Source organism: Lissotriton vulgaris, chromosome 9 (assembly GCF_964263255.1).
Source record: "Lissotriton vulgaris chromosome 9, aLisVul1.2, whole genome shotgun sequence".
In the NCBI taxonomy this organism is placed as follows: Eukaryota; Metazoa; Chordata; class Amphibia; order Caudata; family Salamandridae; genus Lissotriton; species Lissotriton vulgaris.
In genome coordinates this window covers 585,138,647-585,159,075 of record NC_141697.1, presented here as the reverse complement: position 1 = coordinate 585,159,075, position 20,429 = coordinate 585,138,647, and the positions used below count along the sequence as shown (strand labels likewise).

The following is a 20,429-nucleotide window of genomic DNA, read 5'->3' as shown; positions in this document are numbered from 1 at the left end:
CTTCACCAGTTCTTGGTTTCCACACACATACATATCCTTTCCCATGGTATTTCCTTGCAGTGTCTCACCTTACCATACAACAGTGTTTTTAAAGCCAAATCTATTGGCGTTGCTAATGCTTGTTTGTTTTTGTCTACCCCCCTTCTTTCCCGTTAGTGTGTTTTTCTCTCTCTTAATCCCTGTCAATAGCGGATGCAGGAAAATAAGTGGGGGTGATCCCCACCAGCGACTAGTACCAGCTGTGTTCATTCACTACAGTAGCCCTGGCTCTGTAACACGGGGCATGCTGGTTTACACGTAAAAACTACAGAAAAGCGCATTGTGGGATATGTGACCGGAAGTTGTTACCAGGAAGTTGCAATCTGTGCCGAGCAACTGGGTTGTGCGGGAGGGAACAATCTGCTGCTGGTGAGTATAGCAGGGGATGCTGCCGGGAGGGAATATGGGAGTGTGTGCGCTGCTGAAGTCGGCTGAGCGGTAGCTAAAGGGAAAGGAAGTTCATTTGTAAGCTTGCTGAAGCCATTAAAACACGCTCTAAGTCAGCAGTATATTAATAGGAAAGTTTGAGCCGGAGCGGTGGGCGCGCTCATATCTTCTTCATATACCCTCATAACGGCTGTCCGTGACAGCATCATCTGACTGACAGCATAACCTACAGTAGCACTCGTCACTAAAATAACAAAAAGACAGCCCGGTTCATATTGGGGCAATATTGTTGAGGCAAAAACATTATTGTGGAACTTGGTAGGGAGACATCGCTTACCACTGAGGAATAGTAAAAGGTGTGAGTAAACTTGCGTGGTGTATCTGAGGGAGCACGTTATTCCTGTGTTCCCCCTCCCTTCACAATTACACCTGCAGTGTACCCCCCCCCCCCCATACTTTCACTACATCCTCGTTTGCCCTTTCACAAAAGGGTAGAATGCTGTTCGTCTCTTATTAGAATAGTATAGGGAGCTGCAAAATACGAGTGAGGGACATTGGCAGAAATGTGCGATTTAAGGACGTTCTCAGTTCTTGCACCAGCTTTAGTGCTGCTGACACCATGGGCTTGTCTGACAGGGCAGTGTTCTTCGTTTAATTTTGGCTATTTGTGAGCCTATTTGATGGCCTTTTGTGCTGGTTTGTTACTGTTGATTTCTTTCCCTAATACTTAAATACATATTGCCTCCTGCAAACAGAAATCCACCCAGTCTTCCATACTTTGCAAAGCACTTGTACAGCGTGTCTTTACAAGTACAAAACTGCCCCAGTTTGTAAACATGGGCCACAATTTTAGCGTTCTATCACTTTTCTTTTGTTGTCTGCCTATTTTCTGTCCCATTCCCACCTTGCTTGTCTGAAGTACATTGGTAGAACTGAACTGTCTTGGTTCCGTCATGGAATAAGAGAGTAAGCTGCAGGGCAGGATTTATGTGCATTATGTTTTAGTGATAGCTGGATGTGCTACAGAATGATCATCACTAATGTGCACCGGCACAATTATGTGGTCCTATTTATTGTTGTAAAATGGTAAAGCAAGGTGTGCCATTGAGACAGCCGTACTATGCCAATACTGTGTGGACGCTTGTAAATAGCAATAGTATGTGCATGTGTAATGGTTGGGGTTATGGGTTGCAAATAATGATCTAGGTACCTCGCCAGACACGCTTGTGAATGAAAAAATGACTTTATTGTATATAGATGTTTAAAAAAAATTACTAACAAAATACTGACGCAATTAAAAATCGAAAAACCAAAAAATCACTCAAAGTAGCAGCAGCGCTAAGCAATAGCTTAATAGGACGTTTAATCATATATGGCAAAAAGACGTTCATACTAATTGATACAGCAAAACAAATAATCACTTAAAAGACATTAACAAAAAGACGAAGCTAGAAGGGATCAAACTAATCACATTAACGCTTTATAGTTGACTGTGTGGCTGAAATAATTGTGCTAGTGGCTGGCCTTCAATAATCTGTTCTCCAGCAGCATCAAAAGCTTCTTAAACGCAGTATTTAAGCGCAAATGGTTGGGGTCCAGTCACGCAATGATTGCCTGCGTACAGGAATTAATGCACTGCTAGACTAGTAGGCAAGAACAAATACAAACAATGTGAATAATAGCCTTAGTTGCTGAATGACATAATCTGCAGACATTGCTATACTTTGATTTAATCCATGGTGGAGCCAGATCGTTCATTGCCAGGCCTCTTCTTCTAAAGTGCATATATTTATGCCAAGTTTAAAAAAAAGATTGAGTAGCCTATGTTGAACTGCATAAGTATTAAATGCATGGGCACATTGAGGTAAAAGAATCTCGTTCTGTGATCTTGACAGCCGTTGAATAGGTTTATTTACTAATTTTCTAAATTCTTGAAATGAAACGGGCAAAGCCCATAAGTCTTTTAATTGTAATAAATCTAAAGCTGCGTCCAAATATTTCCCAAAATAAGTAGTACAATTCTCTCTGGTTTCCATCCAGATTGCATAGTCAAAGGAATTTAGCTTGGCAGCCTTTAACTTAAAACATGTTGTAGACACATCCCTAAATTTTCAAATATCTGGACATTTACACCAAATGCCAAGCAATTTTGGGTGGGTAAAGCATTTCTTGGAAGGCAAAAGACTTAACTATAAATCTTTGCAATAATTGTGTCCTTAAAATTTGCCCTTTGCCACAAAAAGCTTCGCAGCCATAAGCTAGGGTGGCAACAGCTTGACTTTTATTATTTTGCCAGTGCCATCCCTCTCAGAGACATGTTGATAGTAAAAAATGTCTGTCCGGCATTAGGTTTTGATTTAATGGCCTGCTTATGGGCTTTCAGGTTTCCTCTATTATGAATAATAACACCCAGGAATTTATAATCCAAAGTTCTTTCAACTTGGGGTCATTAATTGAACACTTTGCTTTTTTTCTTTACCTTCCTACCTTGATTGATTTCCATTTTATTGTCATAGAAAACTCATCCAATTTAACCAGAAGTGTTTCAACCCAACCCTAGTCTTGCTGAGTAATAACATTTAATCGTCATATAATAGACATGAAAGCGTGACTCCTTCCAACCTTGGTGGATGGCCATGCGCCTTATCCAGTTCAGTTGGTAGATCTGCAGTCTATAAGTTAAACACGAGTGGCGCCAAGAGACAACCCTACTTCAAGCCAGACTCAGTATGTTTTTCAAGAGGTTAGACCCATGACCAATTTTTATGCGCACCCAAGTGTTGGTGTATAGTAAGAGGATCCATTTCAGCAAAGCTGGAGGAGTCCCCCAACGAAAAAGTTTTACCCATAAGTTATTCCTGGATACTCGATCTAATGTGGCCCTTGAAGTAAAAAAAAACAGGGATCGCTTTGCAAACGCTTGATTCATTTTTAGGTCGTGCCTGGGCAGGGCATGCGCTGCGAGGCATGCTGTATTAGGTATGGACTTGAAGCTCCAGCCACACTCCGCCCATCTTTTCAATTGACTGCTTTTATTGTCCTTCTTAAATATTGACTTTTGATTTGTTAATAGGCTTATTAGTCCCTCCTTAGTACCTCCCTGTCTTCTTTTGTAACCTCCCATCAGGACTGGACCTTTTACGTGTGTCCTTGCAGTATTGCTTGTATTAGCCCCTCAAGAGAACTCTTTGCCTAATTAATCTAAAGCGCACTGGTGGGACGCCAGCTTTAGCAATGGCTGCCTTTTTTTTAATGGGATTTTCTGTGCCTGCTTTCACTTTCGCAGGTGTCGGCAATAACTATTAAATATGCCCACCCCCTGTATGGACGCCGCATAGTGGGCGCTGTGTTAATTAGAGAAATCTCCTGATGCTTCCTCCATTGTTCCCCTCTCTCAACCCGCCCATGCTCTTCGTGTGCTTATTTTAAATCTATGCATTAATGTGACAAGCAAGCGCCTGCTCTTCTCAGTTATTTTATTTATATGGTGGAGTTTATCTTTTATTATTGATTGTTATGTTTGTAATGGACTTTTGAAGTATATTTTAAAAATATTTTCTTCTCTGTGAGGACTTCTATTTGTGCATAACTGACAGGACATGTTCCCGTGTCCCAATGGGGTTTAGCTTGCGATTAATGCTTTTTGCCCGAGGGATTTCTTTCAGTGCAGGCGTCGGAGGCATGTTTGTCCTATTTGTTTTAGAGGCACACATACATGTTGTGGCTTAATTCTGGGAAAGGTGGGGTTGAGATGTTTTTCCGTTCCGCTCATGCGTTTCTCTGTCAGTGTTACAAAAAGTAGTGTTCGCGCTCCTTCTGAAACTGCCCTTTTGAATCAAGCCGAAAGCTGTATCCCGCAATCTGATTTTTCTCTCTCTTCTCCCTCAGGAATCTGTCATCTTGTGGTGCACGTTTCAGTCTGGTCCTAACTGCTTTGTACGAAACGTTTGAACAATCTATTACTCATTAGTTGCTTTGGATTTTTAAGTCGAGCCTAGGCAGCGCATGTGCTGCTCTGCGAGGCATGCTGTATTAAGGTATGGACTTGAAGGTTTGCCACAAGACATGTGGCAGAGGGCACAGGATGTCTCATCAGAGCACTGATAACCAATGCAAAGCCCTCAGTGCGGGATTGGCCGACCGTGACATGAAGATGTTATTGAGCATTCGTGCCGCCGCATTCTGAACTTGCTGTAATTTATTCAGAGTGGTCTCAGGGGCGCCCAAGTAGATTGCATTGCTAAAATCCAATCTTGATATAATCAGCCCCTGGATCAAAAGCTTCCGAGATGGAAATGGAAGAAGAGGCAGCACTTTGCTCACAGATCGGAGAAGGCCAAAACAGACACCTGCCATCTTAGTAGCCTGGGTCCTAAAGGAGAGATCTTGCTCCAACCAAATTCCAAGGCTCTTGATCTCAGCCTTGGGTTTGGGCGATGATCCCAGACAGCTAGGCCAGACGGACAGGGGGAGTGAGGGACTTTTCTTCCCCATCAGCATTATTTCGGTCTTTGAACCGTTCAGCTTTAGTGCTGACTCCCCCATCCAAGTGTGGACTTTGGATAGGCAGGAGTGCAGCACCTGGGGATTTTCCGTGGCCTGGGATAGGGCAAACACCAGCTGGGTGTCATCGGCATAGCTCACGATTTTGATGTTAAATGGAGCCACCACATCCTCTAAGGGGGCCATATACACATTAAATAATGTGGGGGTCAAGGAGGAGCCCTGCGGCTCTCCACAATGGAGGTGGGTGGATGCCGATCGTGCGCTGCCTTCCCAGACCTGAAAGGTCCGATCGCTGAGAAATGACCGCAGCCATTTCACCGCAGTCCCGCACACTCCGACGTCTGACAGCCGTTGAAGTAACACTTGATGGTTAACAGTGTCAAAAGCTGCACTAAGGTCCAGGAGGATCACTGCCACTGATCCTCCGAACCCAAAATGCTTCTTGCTTCTTCAACGACTGCCAGCAGGGCGGTGTCAGTGCCTTGACCCGGGCGAAAGCCCGTTTGAGAACTTCTCAATAAACCGTTGGACTCAAGGAAATTGGATAGCTGGAAATTAACCAACTTTTCCGCGATTTTACTGAGTCCCGGAAGTAGAGAAATGGGCCTGTAGTTTGCCATGTCAAGGGGATCAAGGTTAGGTTTTTTTAGGATGGCTTTTACTACTGCTCCCTTCCAATTAGGTGGCACCACACTGGAACACAACGAGGCATTGATAACCTCGGTTATCGGTTCCGCGATGGAAGGGGCAACTAGTTTGAGAATCCTCATGGGGACTACATCACGGGGAGAACCACTCTTAACGGTCACCAGGACCTTAAGAACCTCATCCACAAATACTGGTCCGAAAGACTCGAGGGTCTCCAGGGGTCTCCCTCCGTCCTCGTTGGACTCTACTCCTATGCTAAGTTGAGGCAATGTATTCAAAAAAAATTCTATTTTTGTATGGAAGTACTCTGCTAGGTCATTACATTTTCCTTCCAAGTTGTCTGTGGAAGCAGGCGGTACCGGGACCCTCAGGAGTTCCTTGACCACTAGAAACGTTTCTCTGGAGCAGTTGGAGGCATTGCTAATTCTCTTCTCGAGGAACTGAGTTTTAGCACACCGGATGGTGAGTTTGTAATTCCTTATCGCAGCACGATATTCCGTCTTACTGGCTACTTCCCAGTTCCTCTTCCAGGCACGTTCCAGTTTTTTACAGCCCCTCCGCATAGCTCTCAACTCTGGCGTATACCAGGGAGCGGAGCTCCTTCTTTTCTCCCTCCTTTCTGGCGATCTTATGGGGAGGACAGAGTCAAGTGCATTGGACATCCATCTGCAGAAATCTGCTTCCGCCAATACCAGATGCTTCCCTACAGGGGGGCTTGAGGCCTCCAGTCTAAGCGTCAAGTTCTCCACAGACAGCCTAGACCAGGGTCTTTCAGGCGCACATACACTGATGGTAGAAGTACTATCCATCTCAGTTTGCCAGGCGAAGGGGATCATAATAAGGTCCGTCCACGGGAGGGGAATCGGGGAGGCGGCTTTCATGGCAGTAACATTTGTAAAGATCGGATCAAGCAGATGACCCTTGTTATGGGTGGCCTCTAGGTTTATAAGATTGACCTCGTAAGCTTTTAGGTCACATTGAAGGTCTACCGCCGACCGATCTTCCTGGTCATCGAAATGAAGATTGAAATATCCCAGTGTGATAAAATTTGTCGTAGAAGCGGCAAGAACCATCACGGTTTTCATAAGGGAGCTCACGAAATTCCCAATACTTCCTGGAGGGCGGTAGACTAATATCCCGGACATCGCCACAGTAGGTAAAATTTGTATGGAGAATTTACAGCTCTCACAGTCCTCCACCTCACCATTTTGGGCTCTACATACCAAAGAGTTTTTGTAAAGAATGGCAACACCTCCCCCCCGCCCAATTTGACCTGTCCTGTGAATAAATCAAAAAGCCGGGAGGAAGGGCTTTCACTATATCTGCTTCTGAGCCTTGCATAAGCCAGGTTTCTGTTATAAACAGAATATCTAACTCATGCTCCTGTATGAGGAGATTGATTTCCAGTGAGTGCCTCGGGAGGGATCTACAGTTCAATAGGGCAGATCGTAAAGTATTCTTTACCGCTACTTGGTTAGGGGGGGTTACATAGTACACAGTGTGTAAAAGGGTCAGTACCTTTATGTGCAAATGTGCAGCGTGAAGATTCCAGGGGGCGAAGCCGAAGTAAATCTGCGCGCGAGTAGGTGGTTGCAGAGCTTACCAGATTGAACAGGGGAGCTGGCCCTAAGCCCGTCCGGGCCCGGACGGGCACAGACGGGCTGGACTCTGGCGAGTCCGCTGCGCGTTGTCATGGCCGTATTAAATACCGGTCTAGCGTCCTTCTGACGACTAGACCGATCTCCCCAATGGCGCCGTCAGGCATCCTTCAGATCCTCTAAGATGCCGCCCAAAAGCGAAGAAATGACCCGGGACCCGCCAAGTGCGGTGAGACAACTATTATAGTGCAAGCAATGGGGCAAAGTTAAAAACAGGGGAAAAAACAAAGAAACGTTAAAAAAAATACAGAACTGGGAAATTAAAAAATAGCTCAGAGCCTCGCTGTAATTGCGCTTTAAAGCGCTGAACGCTCTCAGTCACTCTACATTACCAGTCAGATCGGTTAGACTGCGCGCGCTTCCCACTTGCCTTAAATACCGGTCTAGCGTCCTTCTGACGACTAGACCGATCTCCCCAATGGCGCCGCCAGGCGTCCTTCAGATCCTCTAAGATGGCGCCCAAAAGCGAAGAAATTACCCGGGACCCGCCAAGTGCGGTGAGACAACTATTATAGTGCAAGCAATGGGGCAAAGTTAAAAACAGGGGAAAAAACAAAGAAACATTAAATAAAATACATAACTGGGAAATTAAAAATACGCTCAGAGCCTCGCTGTAATTGCGCTGTAAAGCGCTGAATGCTCTGTCACTCTACATTACCAGTCAGATCGGTTAGGTCTCGCAAATGTGAGACCTATTGCATTGTGTTGGTTTTAAAAAGATTAATAAAAGGCATTATGATTTACAATTCCAACAGCTTAAACTCTTGCAAATGCGAGACCGATTGCATTGCAAATGCTTGTTAATGATAAGGCCATCAAATCAGAGATTTTTCCCATACCTTGCAGAAACCCTGTTTGATGTTCTGTAATTATTTTTTGATTTTTTTCCCCCCAGGAGTGTAAATCATGCAAAAGAAGAGTTGCCAAATATTTGGCCTCTTCTTCTAAGAAATGTATCAGCCAATAAGTTGAAGCGCGCAGTTATAAAAGTGTTAGAGCTGGCATCCTTGGTGTGGGTTCCCATCTTTTTGCCTCTGCCTCCTGTATTTTTGACTGTATACTGGACTTCTTTTTTGTTGGTTTAGGTACTCTAGGCACTTTACCACTGCTGATCAGTGCTAAAGTGTAAGAGCTCCCTGTGTAAATTATTATTCTGATTGATTATCCATGGTTGCCATATTTGATTTACAGGTAAGCCTCTAGTAAAGTGGACTGTGTGCGCCCAGGGCCTGTATATCAAATGCTACTAGTGGGCTTGCAGCACTGGTTGTGCCACCTTCACGAGTATCCCTGTAAATTTGTCGCAAGCCTGCCACTGCAGTGTCTCTGAAGGCAGTTTTAAACTGCCATGTTAACCTGGTAAGTGCACCCACTTACCAGGCCCAAAACTTTCCTTTTTTTACATGTAGGGTACCCCCGTGGACAGGGTGCAGTGTATTTGAGAGGTAGGATATGTACTGGCGTGTTTTACATGTCCAGATAGTGAAATACTGGCAATTTAGTTTTTCACTATCACAAGGCAGCTCCAATGATAGCCTATGGGAGAGATAGTGCTTGCAACATTTTTCAAATGTAACTTTCAGTTGGGGAACAGCTAGAGATTATGGGGTTGGGCTCACTGAGCTCAGGATTAAAAAGATATCTTTTAGTGAAGTTAGTTTTTAAATTCTGTTGTTGACAATGCTTCTGGATCAAGAGGAACATCTGCCAAGGAGAAGAGCTGTGAGGAGAAGTATTGCCCCTTTGCTGCTGTGTGTTGCTTTGCAGGGTTGGCCTGCAGTTGCTGCTTCTGCTTTGGAGAGGAAAAGGACTGGACTTTGCTTGGTATCCTGCTTGTGAAGTTTCTCCAAGGGCTTGTGTGCGCTTGCCTCCTGTTAAGAAGCCCCAAGCCATCAAAGATTTAATCTGCAGCATCCCTGAACTCCACTGCTGGGAGTTACGACCTGCCTTGTGGTGCTAATTCCAGTTATGGGGCCTTGCAGGTTGTTTTGCTGCTTGAAACCGTCAGAATCGATTTATCGCCCTTTCAGGGCCTGTTCTTGTGACGCAGCACTGATGTGCGGGAGAAATTTCCAAGCACCTCTGCGGTACAGCCGAAGAAATCGACGCAGCGCCTGTCAGTGGCCGAATAGACTGACAAATTTCAAGATCAGTGCAGTGTGTGTCTGAAGTCCGAGACCACTGCACGAACTCCGACGCAGGCCCTGCTGTGCGGCTGAAAGAATCAAAGCATTGTAGGTCCGCGGTTGAAGAAATCAATGCAGCACCTGTTTTGCAGCCGCCGTATCAACCTCCAGCACCTCCAGTTCTCCACGCATAGCACCTGTGCACCATTTCCGTCATCAATGCTGGGCTACAATTCGAAGCCAAGGCTGCGTGTCTGGAGACTGCTGCATCACCTCCCCTCACAGTAAGGAACAGATGCATCACCTCCCCTGCGTAGCAGTAAGGAACAGAGGCTTCACCTTCCTTGTGAGTAAGGAACCTACGCATCACCTTCCCTGAAAGTAAGGAACCAATACATTGCTTTGCAGTGCCTCACCTCCCTCGCGCCTGTCGCCTTCGATGCATCTCCGTTACTTTGCACCAAAAAGTGACGTATCCATTATTTTCTATGGACTAAACAGTTTTGAACTTTTTTACAATGTTAATTTTGATGTATGTATGTCGCATTTTTGTCGTTTGGTCTTGTTTTAATTAGATCAATCTTGTTGTGGTGTTTTAACTGTGTTACTGTATATTTGCACAAATGCTTTACACATTACTTCTGTAGTTTAGCCTAACTGCTCTGTGCCAAGCTACCAAAAGGGTGAGCACAGGCAAACGTAGGAATGTACTTTACTCATCCTGACTATAATGACGGTTCCTGCTTGTACAGGATGCAACTGACTGACAACCAGAAACCCCATTTTTAACATCGGTGGCCAGCGTTGAGCATAGGACTTGCATTTGTACCTTACATACGGTGATTGGTGTACACTACATCCATATCGCAGACCAGTACGGAACCACATAATGTTTCATTTTTCGGTTTCTGCAGTTGTTGAGCTCCTTACTTCAGCATGTCTCTGTCTAGAGCATCTTCAGTGGCATCCTTGGATTTGGTGTTTGAGGAAGATAGGCTGGGGTCTTACGCCGTCCCTAAATTGAAGTCAATTTGTAAATGCAACAAAGTCCAAATCAATGGCCTCACCAGGAAAGAGGGGCTACAAAAGGAGCTGAGGGTCCGGGTAGCTGCCAGAAATGAGTGTGAGCTCTCAGGCGAGAAAGTTGTGGATATGGAGGCGAGAGAAATGTCTGGGGACCAAGTGAAGGCCCAGGATCTGTCTGAGGGGGAGGTTATCTCCAGGGCAGGCAGCAGTGTGTCTTCTAAGACTCTGTCCCCGGAGGAGCTGGAGGATAGACGGCAGAGCAGAGAGCATGAGCTGGAGCTTGTCAAACTCAAAGTGGAAAGCAGGACATTTTGAAATTGAGCAAAAGGAGAAGGATCAAACCCTGGCTCTGGAGGAAAAGAAATTGCTGTTGGCTTATGAATTGCGTTTGAAGGAGCTTGACATCAAGGTCAAGCAAACAGAGTTCAGTTCAAATGGTGGCAGCGTGTCTTCAGTGCACACAGAAGAGAAAGTACAAGTACCTAAGGAGGTAGTGAAAGATTTTGTAGTGGGGGTGACATTGCCGTATGAAGTAGCAATGCAATCACACAGGGTACCAGAGAGAGATTGGGGGGGCAGGCTTGTGGAACCACTTCACTGCAGAGGGAAGGGACGCCTTGCTAACCTTACCCAGGGAGGATCAGGTGAAGTACCCCCTCATGAAAAAGACCTTGGTCAGGAGGTATGGGTGCACAGACAGAAGTTCAGGGCCTTTAAGAAGCTTGAGTCAGACATGGGTTGAATATGTTGCTTCCTTCTGCAGAGCATTGGATGGTTGGGTGAAGGGCAGCGAGTTAACGGACTATAGAGGGATTTATGATTTAATTGCATAAGAGCAGTTGTCCAATAGTAGTTTTCCAGAGCTGTGCTAGCACTTGATTGACCGTAATCTTACGGATCCCAGGAAGCTTGCTGTGGAGGCAGACCACTGGGTCAGCACTAAGGTCCACAAGGGGTATGTGGGAGACTCCACCAAGGGTGGACAGGGTTCCCAGCAGAAGAGTGGGGGGGCAAGGGTAAACGGAGGGAGTACTCAAAAGGGCCCCAATCTAGTTCCCAGGTCAAGGATTTGCGTCCCCCACATGAGAAGAAGCATTGGATCTCTACAGGGAAGCCTGCAGGGAATGGTTCCTGCAAGTGTTATTCATGTGGTCAGGAGGGTCACGCTAATGGGGATCCCAAATGTCTCAAGTGGACACCGGCACCAACAGGCGCATAGTCACAGGGTTTGGCCTATGTAGTGCTTGGAGAGGATTTGGGTTTACGGGAAGGGTGGGAACCAGCTGAGATGACCCTTTTCTCCCTAGGGGACAGTGAAATGGTCCAGAGAACCGTCTTGCCTGAAAACAGGAAGACTTACTGGCAGTGGGTGACCATCAATGGACCAAGGGTGGAGGCTCTGAGAGATACTGGAGCCAATGTGACTACGGTAAGGTGTCACCTGGTGTCTGAAGAGCAGGTAGTCCCTAAAGTGTTTCATTTAGTAGTTGCTATAGGCAACTCTGAGTGCCAGTACAAGGTGGCGCAGGTTCCCTTTGATTGGGGGGGGGGGTGGTCTCAGGTCCCTTAAGAGTGACTGAGTCCAACCATACCTGTTGACTGTCTGCTAGGGAACAACCTGGAGGATTCCCTTTGGCATGAGGTGGAACCCTGAGCGCACTTGGAGATGGTGGGTCTGCCTGAGTGGGCGTGTGTGACCACTCGGTCAATGGCAGCCAGTAGGGGTGATGAAGAGGACCTGGAGTCTGAAAGAGTGGGCCAGGTGCCTGCCAGAAAGAGGTGGGGGCTTGGGAAACCAGCTCCAGAATTTCTCATCTTCTATGAGGAGGCTGACCTTGAAGGGGACACCCCGGAACCTACGAGAGAGCCAGTGGCCGAATTTGGGGACTTGCCTGAGCTGACCCATTGGCAGCAAGAAAGGGGTCCCACCAGGGAGAAGTTCTGCAGGGAGCTGCAGGAATGCCTTTCTCTTGTGGGTTTGCGGTAGCAGACTGCAAACCAGGCAGCTGATGATTAGTCTGGATCACATTGGATCTACTGGGAGAATTGTCTCCTGTATAGTGAGCCTAAGGTTGCTGAGCCTGGGGCAGCCCATGTGCTGGTTGTATCCCAGTGCTCCAGAGCCTTCCTACTGGGTCTGGCTCATGATGTGCCTTTGGCAGGCCATTTGGGGCAGGACAAGATGTTTGACAGGCTTGTCGCCCACTTCTGTGGCCCCAAATGCGAACGAACTTTTGATACCCATTGTAGGTCTTGCCAGGCAACTAGTAAGAGTGGGAGAAGATGTTAGGCTCCTCTCCAACCTCTCCCTGTTGTCAGCACCCTTTTTGCGTGGGGTTGAATTAACATTGTGGGACCGCTCGACCCCAAGACAACCATGGGCAACAGGTTTATCCTGGTCTTGATGGAACGTGCCACCTGGTACCCGGAGACTATAAGTCTGAAAACAGTGACAGCGCCCGTGGTGGGCCTGGTATGGATGGAGATCTTTTGCCGCCTGGGTTTCCCAAAGGAGGTGGTATTCGACTGGGATACCAACATATCCCAAGAATATGAAGTCTCTTTCTGTGGGAGGAGTGTGGTGTAACCTACAAGTTCACCACTCCTTACGACCCCAAAGTAATGGATTGGTTTAGAGGTTCAACCAAACCCCGAAGGGCATTATTGGGGGTCTGTCAGACTCCATGAGACGTAAGTGGGGCATCCTCTTGCCCTGCCTTCTCTTTGCTTACAGGGAGGGCCTGTAGATGTCAGTCACTGGGGTTTAGCCCCTTTGAGCTGCTGTATGGTCACCCTGTGAGGGGACCTCTTAGTCTGTTGAAAAAAGACTGGGAGAAAGCTCACAGTAAGTCCCCACCAGGATGCATTTGGATGAGGGGTCTCCAAACCGGTCATTGAGGGCCGGATCCATGCCAGATTTTTGGGATATCCCCAATGAGATACATGTAGTTATTTAAAAAATCTGGCATGGATCCGGCCCTCCAGGACCGGTTTGGAGACCCCTGATTTAGATACAAGTTGTCCTTCAGAAACCAGACTGCGCTCTTCAGGAAACTCGCTCAGGTGAACCTGGAGGCCAGCCAGGAAGATATGAAACACTGCTATGACCAGAATGCCACTCTGGCTGAGTTTCAGCCTGGCCAGAAAGTGTGGGTCATGGCTCCAGTACAGATGTGTGCTCGCCAGGATAAGTGGACTGGGCTATTTGAGTTGGTGGAGCGCAAGAGTGTTGTCACCTATCTGGTGAACTTGCAGTTTTTCAAGGAACCCTTTGAGGGTCCTACATGTGAACCACCTCAAACCTCACTTTGAGAGGTCTGAAGTGAACATGCTCTTGGCGTTATCTGGTGGAATGTAGGAGGAGAGTGTGCCTTTTCCTGACCTGTCTGCCAAGCATCAAGGAAGAGGTTTCCAAAATGCTAGCATTAGGGGGTGATACAGCCAAACAAATAGTCCTTGGGCCTGCCCAGTGGTCTTGGTCCCAAAGGCTGCTGCATCCGGTGCCACACCTGAGCTGCGGTTCTGTGTGGACTGCCGTGGGCTCAACGCCATCACTAAGACTGACGCGCATCCCATCTCCAGAGCTGTTGAGCTCATTGCTCGGATGGGAACCGACAAGTTCCTTTGTATGTTTGATCTAACGTCTTGATACTGACATATTGACTTCACGATAGGGCCAAAGAGAGGTCAGTGTTTTCAACACCAGAGGGGCACTGCCAGTTCCGGGTTATGCTCTTTGGGTTGATGAACGCTCCTGTCACCTTTCAGAGGTTGGTCAGCCATGTGTTGGCTGGGCTGGAGGGTTTCAGTGCCGCCTACATGGATGACATTGCAGTGATCAGTTCCAGCTGGGAAGATAACTTGTACTGCCTCTGGGAAGTGTTTAAGGCTCTACAGAGAGCAGGCCTCACTATCAAGGCCAGTAAGTGACAGCTAGGGCAGGGGTCAGTGGTGTAGTTAGGGCACCAGGTAGGAAACTGCCAGGTGGCGCACCCTACCACCTAAGATTGTCACCATTCCAGCTTGGGGACCCCCCCCAAGACCCAGATTGAGAAGTATGGACAGAGCTGAGTGTGTGCTATTGCCATAATAACGCAAAACCAAAGGGGATGATGGACGGAGTGTTGAACATTGCAAGCACTCACCCCAAGTCAATTGATCTGGTTTTAATTCATGATCATTCTTTAGCTCACTCCACCACCCCAGTTAAGACATGGCCATATGCAAATCAGTCTGACCCTGTGTCTCATGGGAACAGTCCAGCCCGAACTGCCAAGCCATGTCTTCCCTGGACCGGAAAAAAGCATCCTGGGACCGGTTTCTGGCTAATCAGCCAGGCTAGCTTGAATCCAGTGGCAAAGTGAGCAAGGGACCCACTTCTGGGCATACCCTGCCAACTTAGGGCAAACAAAGCAAAGGGGATGATGGACGGAGTGTTGAACATTGCAAGCACTCACCCCCAGTCAACTGATCTTATCGCTTCATTGCCATAATAACAGCAGCATTAAGTTGCCCTGCCAGACCTGTATGCAAGTACCAATACTATAGGAGGTGCCGTAGTCTATGATTGAGGTGTATTTACAGATGTGTGTGGGAGTCGTTATACTGTAATATCAGTGAATGCATCAGAACTGGGTATGGTGTATCATTACAGAATTGGGACATTTTGTGGGTCAGACTTGGGCACTTACAGCTCTGTGTGTTTGGGCTTGTGTGCAGAAATAACTGAGGATGTGGCAGTGTGGGACTTTGGAAGAGTTGTCTGTGTGTCCCTCTACTCCAGCAGTTTTTGGTCCTGCTCAGCCTCGTTAAAGCGTGCTTACAGAGGTGAGTGCGTTTCTCACTGTCGAATAGCTGGGGGTGCTGTATGACAGGATATAGGTGCATTGGCAGAGCTGGGTTTGTGTTACTGGAGTTACGGGGAAAGCAGCATGGAAGGATGAGGTGCCTTAACAGAAGTGTATGTGTGTGCCTCAGTATTTTTATGGTCCCGCATGCTGCAGGTCGGAATTGAGGTGCATTGCTGAGGTACTGCAAGTCCATTACTGGAATAGCAAGTCGTGTTGATAGGATCACTGTGCATGTCCAGAGGTAGCAGTGTGTGCTGCACAGCAGCTTTTAGAGGCATTTACAGATCTTAGACTGCAGCATCGTACTGGGATATCTGGGGTGCTACTATCCAAGAGAGTGCAAATCATGATTGCGATTTCTGGGTAGAGCTTTTAGTGCTTTTCTCAAAGACAGCAGGGTGTTGTTTAGATAAGGCTTGAGGTGGATTGTCAGAGATGGGTAAGTTCCAAAATAGCGGCGGTGCTTCAATTCAGGATTGATTTACATTGCCAGAGCTATGTGTAGCCCTGTACCGTGCTTGGAGGGGCTTTGCCACAGGAGGAAAGATAATTTCAAAATGCTGGCAAATTAATTCCACTAATAATATCCACACCGGTGATCTCAACGGATGGGCCCAACCAGGAACGTACTAATCCCTCTTTATTGTATAGCTCACAAAAAAGTATGCCTGGTATTTTGCAACAAAAACAGGACGGGTGACTAACATAAAGCCAAATGTTGTCCTGTATGTTAAACAGTGCATTTGTGATGGAACTGCTAGGGAAGGAATCCTTTTACGATCAGAACCTTTACTCACCCGAGGGTGACATGCTTTATCATAGCATGGGAAATTAATGCCACTGTCATGCTACATCACCACACTTATCCATGTGTTTCCCATTTTCGCCTTCAAGTACATCTGCTAAACTTACCATCTGATGGAGTACACCTTTCAGCCCTCTTGCACATTAGGTTCTGGGAGATGTCAAAAAAGATACTCGCAAAGCCAAGTGTATCGGTACTCCACAGCAACCACAGTCATTACCTCGCAATGTACAACCTTAGTGTGGCACCCCTCCCAATAGGCAGATTTACCAGCCCATTCTTCTACAAGGTCAGCAACAGCAAAATACACAACATCAGCCTTTCAAGTAGGAGGGTTTAGTGGAAGCAATAAGGTGCACAACAGAGGCTCCAATTCCAGAGAAGGTTCCAGTGTTGCCAAAAAAGGAGTCTGTGTACAGTCCACAAAACGCCTGTAGAGGAAAGGTGGAGGGGTTAGACGTGGAGGAAAGTAACAGAACACTAATGGCTTTTATCAACGGTGTTGCAGAAATGTTCCTGTGGGTTCACATACTTACCCCCGAGTTATACCTTCAAGCAAGCACAAAATTAGAAAAGGCTGCATACTTAATATGATCAACTCTACCAAATCTGGGTTGCCTTATGACCCTTGACCCCCCTCCATTCCTAAACAGATCCCTGATCCTATTGCCTTGTCAGATAACCAACATCTTTAACTGGGTGTTTGGCACTGGGATCGTTCCTAACATGTGGAAAAAGCTTCTATTTTGCCGCTTCTCTAGAAGACTAAACCAGCAAACTATTGTCCTATTTCCAAGTTACCATTTCCTGCAAAAATTGTGGAAACTAATAAATACTCGATTGACACAATTCATTCATTCAAACCATTTACTGGACCCTGCACAATTCGGCTTTAGGGCTGAACATAGTACCAGAGACTGCGAAACTCAGCGGAAACATGCCAAAAGATGGCAAGTCTAACCGCTCCCTCGAAGGACAAGAGCTCAATTATAATGGGGAGGTCTCTGGCTGGTAAAAAATTATAATAATAAATAATGCAACCCATTTAAGGTAACAGTGAGAGTAAGGGGCAGTATATTATGTTTTAATATGAACATCCTAAAGAAGCATCAGAAGTGTTGTTTCAATTGTAGTGTTCAAGTTGTAGAGCCTGGCACCAACAGAAGGTGCTAATCTTTTATTTTTTTTAGAGTTTGTAATAGCGCGAACTAGACCCGAGACATCGGGTATCAGAGCGCTTTACATGAGCACCAGTTTTGTTACAGAAGGACACATTCATTTTTGTTAGGCACGGGGAGATCAAGTGATTTGCTCAGAATCACAGGATGTTGAGCATCATTGCCGAGACTCGAACCCGGTTCTGCAGTTTTGAAGTCAACCGCTCTAGCCGTAAGTCTACATCCTCTCCCATCCTTATCCAATTTTGAAAGCACACAATTATGGGGTAACAGATATCAGATCTTGAGAGAATGAGCTGTTTCCACATTAGGGGGACATGTTATTGATCCATTAACCTATCAATCCCATGTTCATTTTCTTGGAGGGAGTTCTACCTATATCACGGGGTAGAGGTTAACAGCATTAGGATGGGTTAAATCTGCACCCATGGAATATCATTGTTCAACCCATTGATGTGGGTCTTCAGACGATAGACCCATCTCTGCTATCTCTCAAACAGTCTCTTGCTGATGTCAATTCCTGGTGTATGTTTGAGTGCCTTCAAGATAACCCATTTTAATTCGGTTTCTATTTGTTGGAGATCCAAGAAGTATTTAGTTAGTCCAGTGGATGTATTTTTGCACCTCATAGTGCTGCGGTGTTCATTAATTCTCAGGCAGCTTTTGTGGGTAGTCATGCCCATGTTCTTCATGTCACAATGACATTTGATCCTGAAGATCACTTTGTCTGTGTTGCAGTTTGTATGTTGGTTTAGTTGCCAAGGGCAATTAGTCCAGATTTCCACCGCTGTTGCTTAGTGAAAGGACATACTGAACAGTTTCCCCAGGGGAAGTGTCCCCTCACTGGTGGCAAACTCCGTAATGCGTTCTGGGTCCCATCAGTGACCATTTTTTGGCGGTATTAGACTGTACCAATCTGTCCCTTCTACTTGTGCTTCTTTTGAAAGAAAACAGTGATACCAGCTTTATTTAGGATTTTCAAGTTCTTGGTAATTATTTGTTTGACTATATTCGATGCTGGAGAAAAGCTGGTAAGGCATGCACCCCTCATTGTTGTTTCCTTTATATAGGTTTCTAGCAAGGCTTCTCTGTTATTATTACAGGCTCGTTTCCTAGCTTTTCTAATTATGCCGGATGGGTATCTTCTGGCCTTCAGCTTGGCTGTAAGTCTGTCCACCTGCTCCTCAAAAGTAGATCTCTCTGGGCAGTTTCGTCTAATGCACAAGAATTGCCCCAATGGCAAATTATCCCTCAGTGCTTTCAAGTGGTGGCTGTCAAACCTCAACAGACTGTTCTTATGTGTTGGTTTTTCGTGTACTTTAGTGCTTAGATCATCATCCTCTATGGTAATCTGAAAATCCAAAAAGGTCACAGAGGTCCTGTCCATTGTGTGAGCAAACTGCAGAAACGGATCCCTTGGACTGATCCAGGAGCAAAACTCCCCTGCTAGTCTCATCGTCTTGCCGTGCCACTAATACGTCGTCAATATACCTACGCCTCAACTTGATGTTTCCGCGGTGGTGTTTAGAATCAGTATAGATGTGTTCAGTTTCGAACTGGTGGACATACAGACATCCTAGACTAGGGGCGAATGTACTGCCCTTCGATGTTCCTTTCACCTGGTGGTATATGGTGTTTTCGTACTAAAAGAAATTCTCTGTAAGGGCAATCTTTGCACTATCCATCACAAACGACACCGGGGTAATGTTGTCGATTTGGGCATTTCTCCAAAGGTTTTCAATTGTAATTAAAGTCTTTTCGCAGAGGTATAAAAGTATATAGTGCCTCTATATCTAGTGTCATCAATAGCTCTGTGCTACTGTTGATGTGTAGGTCTTAAAGGAGGCATGATACTCCCTTCGTGTCTTTTAGGTATGAGGGCATAGTTGTGGGGAAGGAACCAGCCACAAAATTGTGACAATGGTTCCAGGATAGTTAATCCCACACACAATTGGGCGGCTGGTGGTGATAACTTATTATTTTTATTTTTTTATTTTTTATTCGCATTTCAAAATAGTACATCAGAACTTTCATTAAGTATACACAATACATTTTTCACAGTATCCTTCCATCAGAAACATTTACAATTATTTTACAGTTACAATTATATCTTATTTCAACAGTCGAGGTAGGATTTCTCACAGCATGCATTATTCCTAGGGGGTTAATCTGAATCTGAACTAGTATCGTCATTATCCGAAGGAGGTTCGCAGATGTTTCCTCTATATGCATTCCATGCTCCCCAAATTTTATTCCATTTTTTAGGACAGCCCCTATTGCAAAACACCGCCCTTTCTGAAATCATAGCTGCATCCATATCATTCTTCCCAGCAGTCAATGTAGGCCTCTCTGCTCCACCCCATCTCTGCGCTAATTTTCTCTTAGTTATCATCATACCCAGTGTCACCCAACCTTGTCCCGAATGTGTAAGATCATTGGGCTCACATATATTTAAAAGGCAATGCCTGGGATCCGGCAGCAAGGAAACTCCCTCCGATTGAGACATAGTTCTCATTACCTGTGTCCTATAGTCAGCTATTCTGTGGCAGTCCCATATGGTGTGATAAAAGGTCCCTTCCTCACCACAACCCCTCAAGCAGTATGGATGAGCTATCCGTCCTATCTTATGTAAAGTGCTTCTAGTGTAATAGGAACGATGTAATATTCGCAATTGCACTAAACGGAGACGTGAGGGGATGCCTACTTCCTTCGGGGACGCCAGTGCCTCTTGCCACTCCGAGTCGTCAATTTCCCCACAGTCATGAGACCACTTCTCCCGTAATGGTCCTGTTGGGTCGGGTAAATTATTCACCAGCTTACGGTAAATTAGGGAAGTCGCTTTCCATGGCATATAGTCTGTCAGTATTCTGTCCTCAAGAGGGGAGGCTTCAGGGACTTCTGAGTCAGGCGTCGGAGCTGTCATTAATGCGTGGCGTATCTGTATATACCTGAACTGTTCTGACGGGGCTAAATCATATTGTTGTCTTAGGGTCTCAAAGGGTAGTACTTGTCCTCTCTGCCACATATCCCCAATCGTTGATATGCCTATAGCATCCCAACGGTCGAAGCCCCTGGTGTGCCTAAGCTTCCCCAAGCTCTTTGCGTCCCATAACGGAGTAAGTTGTGTCAATACCCCCCTCCATCCTAACCTTGTCTGCGCTGCATGCCATATTGTGAGTGTGTGCTTCAATGGCCCAAACTTTGTG

At 46.1% G+C, this 20,429-nt stretch overlaps 1 protein-coding gene across 1 annotated transcript in view; it reads left to right on the top strand.

Annotated features, from left to right (window-relative positions):
• Positions 1-318: 318 nt before the first annotated feature.
• SAC3D1 (SAC3 domain containing 1) overlaps positions 319-20,429 on the top strand; it is a 74,177-nt gene continuing 54,066 nt past the window's right edge. Inside the window, exon 1 of the mRNA XM_086936699.1 lies at positions 319-408. The gene's annotated coding sequence lies outside the window, so the exon portion shown is untranslated. The remainder of the gene's footprint in view (positions 409-20,429) is intronic.